This window comes from Geotrypetes seraphini, chromosome 4 (genome assembly GCF_902459505.1).
Source record: "Geotrypetes seraphini chromosome 4, aGeoSer1.1, whole genome shotgun sequence".
Taxonomy (NCBI): Eukaryota; Metazoa; Chordata; class Amphibia; order Gymnophiona; family Dermophiidae; genus Geotrypetes; species Geotrypetes seraphini.
Window position 1 is genome coordinate 243,214,405 of NC_047087.1, and position 13,270 is coordinate 243,227,674.

Genomic DNA, 13,270 nt, shown 5'->3' on the forward strand with positions numbered 1-13,270 from the left:
CCGCCAAACTGAATTAATGGCTTGGAAAAATTATTCTAGAGGTCTCCTCTTACTTTGCTTTTAGAAAATTATTAAAAACACAACTTTTTGATAGATTAGTATCTTAATGCATTGCTATTTTTTAACAAGTCTATTTAGATCTATCTGATGTATTTTTATCTGTACCATATGTATCATATTGTTGGTTAGGTTAGTTTTTAACTTCTTTCTTAAACTCTTAACTAGTTTAGACTCAGCTGACATTTTATTTGGATTACACGCATTATTTTCTTGCCTGTTAGAGGGTATTTTATCTGCACTCTTTTACTTCTAATGTATTTCATTGGCATTATATTGTAATATGCATTCTGATTATTGTTAAATTTTATTATTCCAATCTGTTGTATTTCATCTGTATTTTATGTACTTGCCCAGTTGTGAACCGCCTAGAATTCTTTTGGTATGGCGGTATATAAGAATAAATTATTATTATTAAGACATCTGACTTGTGCCTACAGGAAGCACCTAGGCATGCCTATGGATGCCTAAGGCCACTTCCAGTGTAAACCACACCTATGCCAGCCATAGGCATCTGTAGACATGCCTAGATGCCTCCGTACATGCGTGAACGATGCCTACATTGTAGGCATCCTTCGCTCCATTTTTTTTTATGTGCATCCTGATTGGTCTGAAGGCAAAAGGATGTCTAACACTGCCTACAATTGGGACACCGTTTTTAGAATCAGGCCCTGAAGGTCTAAAACATTAAGAGCAATCTCTTGTCTTGAAATTCTGAGAAGTTCTGTGGTGCAGAGCTGTTTCCAGTTAGTATTCCAGATATACTTGCAGGCTCTGTTGGACTGTGAGATAATTACTGAGAAGTTTCATTATTTCTGAAACAAAAATACTTGGATATGTAGATAAAGCTGGGGTTGCTCAGATATTGTGTATGTTAAAATTCTATGAGCTGATTTTATATCAGGAGCATGGGGGAGGGTTAGCTTAGGGTTAAAAGAATTAACTGTTCTTATGAACATGTTGATAAAAATATATGGCCTTAGCTTAAGAAGACACTGACTTTAGCCTGCATTCATCCAGGAAGACTAAGGTTTTGCTTCCTTTCATATGTTTACAAATAGGATAGTAGCAAACATCCAGATCTTCAGAGAAGCTGCTGGTTCCAGACAGGTGACAGATATCTAAACACAGTGTATTGATGCATCTTCTTGTACAGTTTGTCTTTTTTGACTAGATTGTCAGCTCTTTTGAGCAGGGACTGTATCTTCTGTGTTTTAATGTACAATGCTGTGAATGTCTAGTAGTGCTATAGAAATTAATAATAGTGGTAGTAGCAGTTCCCAGCACAAGAAAGCAGCGATATCGATGAAAACAGGTTTTCTTTGAATACTTTATTTTTGTGCACATGCATATATACATTTTTTGTATTTTATTGAACTTTGGGACTCTGGTTTTAAAAGAGTCACTTAGGGCTCCTTTTACTAAGCTGTGACAGCAGTTTTAGCACGTGCTGAACTGCTGCGCGCCCTAGACCTTAATGCCAGCATTGAGCTGGCATTAGTTCTAACCAAATAGCACAGGTTTAGCGTGCACTAAAATCCTGCATGCGTTAAAACACTATCGCAGCTTAGTAAAAGGAGCCCTTAGTCAAATACTTCTGTGGTTCTGGATATGCTGGCATTACATGTTTGTTTGAGGTTTGAATATCATCACTAACTAAAATGGTGTAATCAATGTAAATTTGATCACACATGAATGATAAGTTAGCTTTGCTATTCATTGATATTTAAATTTAATTTACCTTGTTTAAATAATTTCTGATAACAACAATTGCTGGACATAACTTACCTATGTAGTTTCCTTTCACCCTCAATTGTTATCGTTTTTTTCAGTTGCAACCAATAAATACAAACATTTAAATGTATAACCTCCGTGTTGGTGTGAATTGAAGGAGATACCTATTGAAAGATCTGACCGTGATTATAACATCCTATATAATAAAACGCTAGCCGCGCATGCGCACTCAGACCTGCGTGATCTGTAATCCCTGATCCGTAGGTCCATGGCCAGAGTGCGTATGCGGCAGCCAGATCGGGAAAGCACAGCACAGCCGGCGACTACCCCCTCCCGCCCTCACTCACTGCCAAAACCACCACCTCCTCCTTCTCGCCCGCTCACCCGCATTTAAATGGAGAGAAAAGCGCTGCACCGCTGTTTTCCTTCTGATTTGGTTTCCTTGCTGACTCGGACTGCTGCTTCTTCACGTGTTGCTGTCACTATCACTGTCTTGCCCTTTTCCATCTGTTCTCCGCAACTGCCACACGTGCCATAAACTGCCACAGGCTCCACCACTGTACGCATCGCAGAAGCAGCATGGAGAGAAAAGCGCTGCACCGCGCTACCGCTGGCTTCGGCGTCTTCTGTCCACTGCGGCCAACCCTAGCGGAAACAGGAAGTAATCAGAGAGGGCGGGCCGCAGTGGACAGAAGACGCCGAAGCCAGCGGTAGCGCGGTGCAGCGCTTTTCTCTCCATGCTGCTTCTGCAATGCGTACAGTGGTGGAGCCTGTGGCAGTTTATGGCACGTGTGGCAGTTCCGGAGAACAGATGGAAAAAGGGCAGGACAGTGATAGTGACAGCAACACTGGTGATGACGTGAAGAAGCAGCAGTCCGAGTCAGCAAGGAAACCAAATCAGAAGGAAAACAAAGCCCGTGCTGAGGGGGCCACTTCAGAAAACAAACAAAAACAGCATGACTGAGAAGAACGTTGAGAAGCTAACAGGAGAGGAAGCTACGAATGAGACAGAGAGGAAGGAGCCCTGTGCAGATGTTTCTGCCCCAGTGAATGGCGAATTTGCAGCCCAGCAGAATGAGAATGGTGAAGACAAGAACCGGGAAGAAGACCACAGTTTGGGTAGTGTAAAGCAAGAGGTGCCAACTGAATATACACAGAATGACACACACATTGATGCTAAGATGGAAAAGTTAGGCAGTGACAGAGAGAGAGACAGATAGAAAGAAAGACAGAAAGCTGCCAAGGAGAGAGAGAAAGAAAGAAAGACAGAGAGACAGTGGCCAAGGAGAGTGAGAGAGATACAGAAAGAAAGAAAGAAAAACAGATAGACAGTGGCCAAGGAGAGATAGAGAAAGAAAGACAGAAGGCGACCAAGAATAGAGACAGAAAGAAAGACAGTAGCCAAGGAGAGAGAGAGACAGAAAGAAAAAAAGACAGACAGAAAGGCAGTGGCCAAGGAGAGAGAAAGAAAGAAAGACAGACAGCAGCCAAGGAGAGAGATAGAAAGAAAGACAGACAGACAGACACATCTATTCTAGCACCCGTTAATGTAACGGGCTTAAAAACTAGTCTCATATATTTAATTGTAATAACTAATTTGTAATGTAATTGCATCACATCACCACTAGGGGGGTTCAACACACTGCAGACAGTATAGAAAATCATCTAAAAACGAGTTTAAAAATGGCAATTTGAGCGTTTTAGCAAACAAAACATCCAAATGCCACTTTATGCCTTTGTAAAAATGTTTTTCTTTTTTGAAAATGAGAACCATAGTTTTTATTGGGTTGTATTTTTTTAATGCGCAAAGGACCTAGTCTGAAGAAAATGATTTACTTTCATTTCTCTGTTGCTAAGGAAACACTGACAGTCTCTAGAGGAAGGTTGAATTTACATTTAAATAGAGATTTTTTAAAGGTAAAGACATGACCAGTAGTAAATCTAATATTTCATGGTAGGAACATACTGTTCTTCGCAGCGTGATTTTCATGCTTACTACAAATACTGAGATAGCATAATTCATATTAATATTAGGAATATGGGTAATGGTTGCTTTTATAGAAGAACAAATTACATTATAAACATATTTAATCCTTTGTTATATATTATGATGAAACCATAACAAAACTTTTAATGATAATGTATGTATATTAAAATGTTATCTTTAAGCATGAAATACACCTTGTGAAAAACTGTCATAATCTGTAGACAAAGAGGGCCATTTTCAATAGGACATGTAAGTCTGACTTTGGACGTCTTGTGGGAAATGTCCAGTCAGAAGCACAGAAATGTCCATTTTCAAAAGCTGAACCGCTAGATATCCAAAAATATAATATATTTTTTAATTGCCTAGTTGGACGTCTTGGCTGATAGGCCATCCAACCCTTAGGATGCCTAACTTTATACCCCATTTTCAACCACAGGAACATCCAAGTTGAAAACATCTAAATCCAGACCATTTGAATGTGAGAATAGCCATCATTGTGATGGACTAGCCACAAACATGTCAACAGAGCTCTGGGTCACTGCTGTGAACTTCACATAAAGGGTGTCAGATGTACATCTCACCATAACCTCCTTATAATTTATGGTGAGCCCTCCAAATCTCCCGCATAACCTACTAGACACACCTGTCTACCATCCCAGTAGCCCTTATGGTTGCAGGTAGCATCATGACTTGTGCATATTGCCCTTAAATCTGACATCTTTTCAGAAGTCTACCATTAGAATCTCTGTGTACCAGAGGCAATGGAGAGTGAAAATGACTTGCCCAGCTACATTGATTCTCAGACCACTGCTGCAGAGATGCCAAGTTACCCGGCTCCAGGAGGAAGACTGCTTGACCAATACTGTTTTTGAATTTAAATCCCAATTCAGTGTTCCATTTGTAGACCCTGATACCACCAATTTAAATCAGAACTTCAGGTCCCAGGCAGTGGCATAGTAAGGGTGAGTGGTATCCCACATGCGCAAGCCCCCTTCTCTTTCCCCATACCTTTTTAACTTCTCCAGCATGAGCAGTATGCCCATGTTGGTGTTGGCTCACCCTATGATGCCACTTCTTAGGTGCCGGGGAAGTAAAAAGGGTACAGGGCAAGGCAAGGGGCATGTGGTAAGGAAAGGAGTGGGGGGGGGGTAAAGAGGAGGCGGGGTACCGCATCTTTAGTAAGACCAGGCCTCTCCCCCCCCCTCCCCCTTACTATGCCACTGGTACCAGGATAGGGTTGCAGAAATCCAGGGTTGAGTTTCTTTTTTGAATTGAGTAACTTGGTTACTCTCTAGTACTACCCATTAAGCTTTTCCATTAAGAGACAGTGCTTGCATTGTCTCTTTGCCCACTCAAACTATTACTGCTATCATACCCACAGCTAGGTTCTGCCCTTTTTTCCCTGCTACTTCTGTAGAGGTGAAATAATAGTAGGGGAGGGGGGACCACAAATATATGTTTACTTAGACCCCAATATAGTGTTAATACTTTCCCTGCCTGCATTGACCACTTTAGTATAGTCTATTTCTGCAATAAGAAACTCTTCATCCAAATTTATACAGGTATTTCCAGGTGGATAGTAATATGGGTTCACAAACTACTACTCTGCAGACCACAGTTCTTGTTCTTCCTTCTCCAATGCTGGAAACTTTCCCTATCATCATGTTTCTGTCACTAGGGACTCAAGGTCAAAGCCACCTCAGCATCTCTGGTCTCAACTGCAAGTTCTTTTAAAATACAACATGAAAAAGCTTTCTAAACCTACACAATCCAGTGTTCCGTCAATTGGATATAATCTTGAAAGAAGCTTGTGTCATACTAACCTATGTTTCATTATGACTTTTGGCTTGTTCGCTACATTAAAGTACCTTTTTTATATGATATACCCAATGAGGAGAATAGGTATTTCTCCCTTTCTGTGTATTTTAATCTCAAGGGTCTTAGAAACTCCCAGGAGAAATATTTCACATTTTTGCCTTCAGAAAAGGAGCAGTGTAAACTGACAAATTGTATTTCTCCAGAAATCAAATCAAGTTTATTTATTTATTTTAAAACTTTATATACTGTCTACAACTACAAACCATATATTGTCCATAAAAACTTAAAAAATAAACATCACAAAGCAATTCTGCAGTTCATTATATATTTAAAACAAACCCAATGTACCACTAAAAATCTGAGTACCTCACAAATATGCCCTAACAAACTGCTGTGTGTTAAAGATTTTTTTTTCTACCATAGTCATAAGTCCACAAGCATCAAGTAGACTGACACTGTTGTTTTCTGATCTTGAATTCTTTGAGGTATTTAAACCTTATCCTGAAGTAGGGATTAATATTTGATTTTAATAGTCACAAACAGTGTTCTTTCTAAGTTGAGTGCATATGCACCCCCCCCCCCCCCCCACAGATTAGAAGAGCATGTATGTCTAGCAACTATGCGTACATAATTTTTGCTGGCTTTGTTTATTGTGAACATAGGCTATACTGCACACATTGAGCTGAGAATGAAAACTTGTGCACAAAGGGCCTTATTCCTTATAGAATGCCCAGTCTCAGCAGCCACCTAAGTGGATTTTGAGAATTGCACATGGGCGTCCTATATAGAATCGCATCTGTCCTGACGGACAGACACCTAACCCCTTTTAACCACCCCGATTCTATAACCGGCATCCACGTCACAGGTGCAGATAGAGAATCGCGTTCTGCTGAGCTAATTGCAGCAACAGAATCTCCCTGCCACGATCAATTTAGTGGCCGCATCAGAGAACTTGACCCCCTGCAAAGTGCCCAATTCCTCCTGCCACAACGGTGAACCCTCCCAACACAGTTGAAGGCAGGAGGGATGCCCACTTCCTCCTGCCGCTGGCCCAATCATTCCCTGAACCCCTTCAAACACTCTATGACTCCACCCTGACAACCCCAAGATCCCTCTGCCATCCCCCGAACTCCCCCCTCCCACAACATCCCCTGTATCTTTATCTGATGGCCAGCAAGAGGGATGCCCACTCCCTCCTGCCGGCAGACCCGCCACTGCAAAATAGCAAGCCTTCACCTTCCTGGGGCATTCTGGGATGCACTGGGGAGAGGCCTAAGGCTCTGATTGGCCAGATACCTAAAGCCCCTCACGTGGTCAGTTGTGGAGGGGAGGGCTTTGGTGGTTCCGGCAGGAGGGAGTGGGCATCCTTCCTGCATTGGACTGTGTCAGGAGGGTTTGCCATTGCAGCAGGAGAAATTGGGCACTCCTCCTGCTGCATATATTTTTCAGGAATTTTGGGGGGTTCCAAGAAGAGGGAATGGGCATCACTCTTGCCAGCCATCAGATAAAGGTATGGGGGTTCAGGAGTGGCAGGAAATCTTGGGGCTGGCAGGGGGTGGAAGAGGGATCTTGGGGGTGTTGGGGAGGAGTCATGGAGTGTCAGGGGGATCTTGGGGGTGTCAAGTGGAGTCAGGGAATGTCAGTAGGATGTTGCGGTGTTGGGGAGTGTCAGGGGGATCTTTGGGGTGTTGGGATGGGAATTGGGGAGTGTCAGAGGTGGAGTTGAGTCAGGGAGTGTCAGTGGTGGAGCTAGGGAGTGTCAGGGTGGAGTCAGGGAGTGTTTGTTGGGGTTCTAGGGATGATGAGGCCAGCAGCAGGAGGGAGGGGGCATCCTTCCTACTTTGGACAGGATGGGCACTCCTCCTGCTGCAGACAATTGGGGGGGGGGGGCTTTGGGGATTTTGGTAGGAGGGAGTGGGCATCCCTCCTGCCAACTGACTTCGTGGGGAGGATGAGTTCCCTGTTGCAGCCGCCAAACTGATCACAGCAGGGAGATTTCCTTGCCTCAATCGGCTCAGTGGCTATTTGAGGTGACCCTCCTCGGGGCTTTTTTTTTCAAAAGTGTGTCCAGATTGTCTGGCTAGACAGCGATCGGACGCCTACCGCTGCCTACAATCGAGACACCATTTATAAAATTTGTCCCTAAATATCTATGCCAAGCTGGCTTTGGCATGCGATATAGCTTGTTTAACTTTGTTCCAATCCCTTCAAAATGTTCCATAATAAAGCAATCTTTTTTTTCCTCTGTATATGCAAATTACTTTCTTCTCCTCCTGTTTTTGAGGTTCTCCACCTGCCTGAACAATTTCCAATCTATTTTTGCTCTTCTTTCAAGATTCCTTTTTCTGCCTTCAGTCCTGGAAAGAATAACTCCAAAGAGTCTTACTGTATAAAGTATCCTTTCATAGAGTATCTATTGGTTTGCCAGATGCAGCATCAAAAACTGAATTTCTTTCACTGCAGCCTCCTCCAGTTATATTTTTATTGGAGAACTTCATTTTCTCCATCTTCCTGGAGTCTGATCTGGATTTTCTTGCTAGGACTTTCTGAGACAGATCACTTAAGAATATAAGACAGCACAGCAGATTTCATGTCACACACATCAAAACTTCAGTTTCATGGATACACAAAATAAAAGGTAATTGAAAAACTAGAGACCAACTGAAACTGTCTGAAAGCTTTCTGTCAAAGCCAAAACTGCAGTCAAAACTCGTCACCTGGTTTTGGCCAAAGTAGAGATTGAAAACTCAAACTCATATTTAGTTGTGTGAATGTGAACCAATGAGGCTCCACTAGGGATTTTCAGAGCTTGCAGTCTCTGCATTCCTCTGCTACATCCCCAGTATCCCAGCCAGAATTTAATTTAAAATAGGGTTGTCCAACGTCGGTCCTTGAGGGCCACAATCCAGTCGGGTTTTCAGGATTTCTCCAATTAATTTGCATGCACTGCTTCCATTGTATATAAATTGATATCATGCATATTAATTTGGGAAATCCTGAAAACTCAACCTGGCGAGGACCGAGGTGGGATGCCTTGATTTAAATAATGCAAGAGAGCATTTTACCTCCAAGAAAAATAGCCTTTGCACACATGGACTGCAGCTATTGAAAAGTGAAACTAAAAACCATGGTGCTTGTACAGTGGCTGGCTCTGTGCCATAGAGAATGACACGGGGAAAAAATCTGTCCCCGTCACCGCCCCGTCACCGGCCCACCATCCTCTGCACCGCCCTGTCACCGCCGTTCCCTTCACCGCCCCATCACTGTCATCCCTTTCACCGCCCCGTCACCGCCCCGTCACCGTCCCCGCTGCATCCATATAAGCCTTAGTACTGTAATATTTAGCTTATTCCTTTCTTATAAATCAAAGTTCCTGCTGCTGAACTAGAGAAAGAGATGTTCAGCTGGCAGGGCTTTGTTTATAAATTTTTATCAACACAACTAATATACTATTTTATCCTAAAGCAAAAAATAAATAAATAAATATAATTTTTTTTTCTACCTTTGTTGTCTGGTTTCTGCTTTCCACATCTTCTCATTCAATTCCTTCCATCCACTGTGTGTCTTCTCTGTGCGTCTTCCACTTGCTGTTACTGTGCCTCTCCCTTCACCCCCCCCCCCTCCAATTGGTCTAGCACCCATCTTCTTCCCTCCGCTCCCCCATAGTCTGGCATCTGTCTTCTTCCCACTCTGTCTTCCACATTTCCCTTTGGGGTCTGTTCCTCTCCACCCTCCTTCAATGTCTGTCCTATTCCTTTCCACCACCACCCTTCCCTCCCTCCTTTACCATCTGTTCCTTTCTACTACCCTTCAGCTCCTCTCGCATGGCCTATCTATCTACCTTCCTCCCTCTTATTTTCATGGCACGTTACAATGTAATTTGTGCAAGCCACTGGAGCCTGCAAGCTCGGTCCCTATCCCATCCCCACAAACCATCTCGCTTCTGTGCTATTTTCCCCATTTCTAATATCTCCCCTATGTATCTGCCATTGCCCCCCCCTGTGTCCATATACCATCCCCATGGCATGTCCCCTTTATGTCACTGTCCCTATGCCCCATGCACATAATTTCCCCTCTTTCTGTTACCTTCCTGTGTCCAGATTTCCCCTATCTTCCTCTTCCATACCAGTGTGTCTCTTCTTTTCAACCCCATCTAGCTTTTTTCCCTCTTTCTTCCCCTCCCCCCCCTTGCTTCTAGCATCTGGCTCACCTGCCTGTCCTTCCCTTTCTTTCCTACTGTGGGTTTTTCTTTCCGTCTTCATCCCCTTGGCCCAGAATCCTTTTCCCTTTCACTCCCTCCTTCCAATTTGAGCCGGGAACACGAGCGATCGCACGGTCCCCGCAGCCACCACCCGCCTGCCCAATGGATCCTACTGTTTAGCCAGCTCTCTCCCTTCTCCTCACCTTAGTTTGTAGGTTTTGTTTTTCGGCGACATGCACGCTTTCCCAAAGAGCCGCGCATGCGCGGCTGCTCAGTGTTCAATCTTCTGCTCTGCTGCAACTTCCTGTTTCCGGTTGCGTCAGAGCAGAAGATCGAAACTGAGCAGCAGCGGGTGCGCGGCTCTCTGATAGCGTGCGGGTCGCCGAAAAAGAAAACCTACAAACTAAGGTGAGGAGAAGGGAGAGAGCTGGCTAAACACTAGGATCGATTGGGCAGGCAGGTGTGTGCTGCGGGGACCGCGCGATCCTTCATACCTCACTGCGGGGACAAGACCATTCACCACCCCACGGGCGGTGAATGGCCTTGTCCCCGTCGCCGCAGCAACTGCTAGTTTTCGTTCCCCGTTTCGGCGGGTGACCCGCGACTAAAATGTGGTGGCCGCGGGTAAACCGCCACCGTGTCATTCTCTACTTGGAATGACAGCTAACATCATAACAGACGTAACTCCACAGAAATATTAACTCCTAAGGAGCTTTTCATCCCAAATTTACAGACTTAAATTCCTGCTAAAGTTTTGTATTAAAAGTCATTTTTAGAAGAGATCAATTCTAGAGATATTAATATAAAATTTATTTTTACTATGGAACAGCAACAAATCTCCTTTCTGGATATCACTTTATCCAGACAGGATGACTACCTCTCCACCAGTCTACACAGAAAGGCATCAGATTGAAATTCACTGCTACAATATCAGAGCTTTCACTCCAGGGCTTTGAGAAATAGTATACCCACCAGCCAGTTTCTTCGATTAAGAAGGATCTGTTCCGATGACAATGATTTCACCACACAAGCCAACGTAATGTACCAAAAATTTATTGAAAGAGGATACCCTACATGGATAGTGAAAAGGGCAAGGTACTGTCAGCGTCATTGGCTTATACATTCAGCCACGTAGAAATCGGACGATAATCTGGCATATGTGTTACCATACACTGGCAACAGCACTTCCATTCAAAATATCATTAGGAAGCATTGGCCAGTTCTGCAATACCATCCGGTATTTTCTCAGATCCCCAACTTTGTGTTTTGTAGATCTCGCAATTTGGGGGAAATACTGAAATATAGGGCGAGTGATGACCCTAATCCAGGGGTGTCCAATGTCGGTCCTCGAGGGCCGCAGTCCAGTCGGATTTTCAGGATTTCCCCAATGAATATGCATGAGGTCTATTTGCATGCACTGCTTTCATTGTATGCTAATAGATCTCATGCATATTCATTGGGGAAATCCTGAAAACCCGACTGGACTGCGGCCCTCGAGGACCGACATTGGACACCCCTGCCCTAATCAAAGAAGCTTTCTTCATCACAAATGTGATGGCTGTCGCTATTGCCAGTATGTGCTGGAGGTAGATTCTATAGAGATCCCCTCCAATAGTGGTAAGCAGTATATTCTTTGTTCCAATACCAATTGTGACTCCAGCAGTGTATATTGTATAGTGTGTCCTTGTGGCTTCTATTGTATCGGCCACACCATTAGAAAAATCAAGGTGGGGGTCCAAGATGGCGGCGATGTAGAGGAGCTGCGAGAGACGCTGTTAACAAGCTCCTAACCTGCATTTTCATTTATACCTTATATCGATGCCTTCTAAGAGGAAAGGGGTGCTTAGGGTCTCTGCCTCGTCGGCCCTGATGTCCACCCCGATTCAGCAGACGATGGACCGTTTCTTCGCGCCTTCTCCGGCGCTCACACAGGCTGGAGTGGAGAGCTCAGCATTGGGCGGTGACAGGAGAGAGTCATTGGCCCTTTCGGGCACTGAGACATCGTTGTCTCCCTCGGCTCCCAAGACGCCTCCGTGTCCGGCAACAGCCGAAACGCTGTGGCGAGAGACACACGCTTCCGGAAGTGAAAGCGTGGGGTCTCCCGGCGAGGGCACAGCGTTGTTGGCGGAACGGCAGATGGAAACAACAGCAGAGAGAGGGGATCTTTCTCTCTCCCAGACGGAGGTCTCCATGAATAGCATCTGGCAATTGCTGCAGAGGATGGAAGGAAAAATTGAAAAATCAACTGAAGAGGTAACAAAATGAAATGAAAAACTGGAATCATTGACTGGGTCAGTTGAATCTATGAAGTTAGAGTATACAGGCCAAGCCAAGCAAATGCAGGTGGATATACAACATTTGCAACAATTTAAATTGGCTTCAATTAAAGATAGCTCCACTATTCATAAGAAATTAGAACAATTTGAAAATTTTAATAGGCGTTTGAACCTCCGCTTTCTAAATTTTCCTCAAACTTCAGGTGTGTTACCTATTGACTTGTTGAAAAGATACTTCATTGAGAATTTGGAAATTTCTTCAAACTGTATTCCTCCAATTAACAAAATTTATTACCTACCAAATAAAAAGATGCCTAATGGAAATGGAAAGGTAAATGGAATTGAGATTGGGAAAGTAAGAGAAGGAGAGACAAAAGTGATAGATTTTGCAAATGTGACGGCTTTACTGGAACAAACGATAACATCTGAAATGGACAGAACAACGCTACTAGTATCATTTGTTTTTGAACAGGATGTGAATATGATTATGAAATTGTTTTTCAAAAATTCCCAAAAATTATTTGGGGGACAGAAAATATGGATATATCCTGATGTAGCTAAGACTACACAAGAACGGAGGAAATAATTTCTTTCAATGCGACAACAGACTATAAATATTGGAGCAACATTTTTATTGGTGTATCCCTGCAAATGCATGGTTAGGTACTTAGGTGTTAAATATATTTTTTTCTCTCCTAACCATCTGAAGGAATTTCTAGATGTTAAGCAGATCATCAAGGATTGAGGGATAATAATAGTAATGGGCGCATGATACATTATGCCTTTCTTCTTTGCAGTATTCCTCTAAATTTCTCTCTAATTTATGTTTTGGTTACCCCCTGTTATTGTGGTCTAAGAAGGGGTTTATCATTATGATGATTGATGTAAAAGTATTACTGTGTTGATATTTTCTTTCCTGTATTCAATGTAACAAGAATTAATTCTTGTAAAATAAGATTGTATAATTATAAAAAAAAAAAAATCAAGGTCCGTCTCACTGAGCATCTCAGCAATATTAGAAGGCGTCAGATCACGGCACCCCTGGTGTCACATTGGTTGGACAAAGAGCATTCCATTGACCTATTCAGATACACCGTCCTTCTCCATACTAGATATCTTTCAGGTGACCTTACAAAGTATTTATCTATTAAGGAGCACAGATTCATTTTTAAGTGGCAAACCCTAATTCCTAGGGGT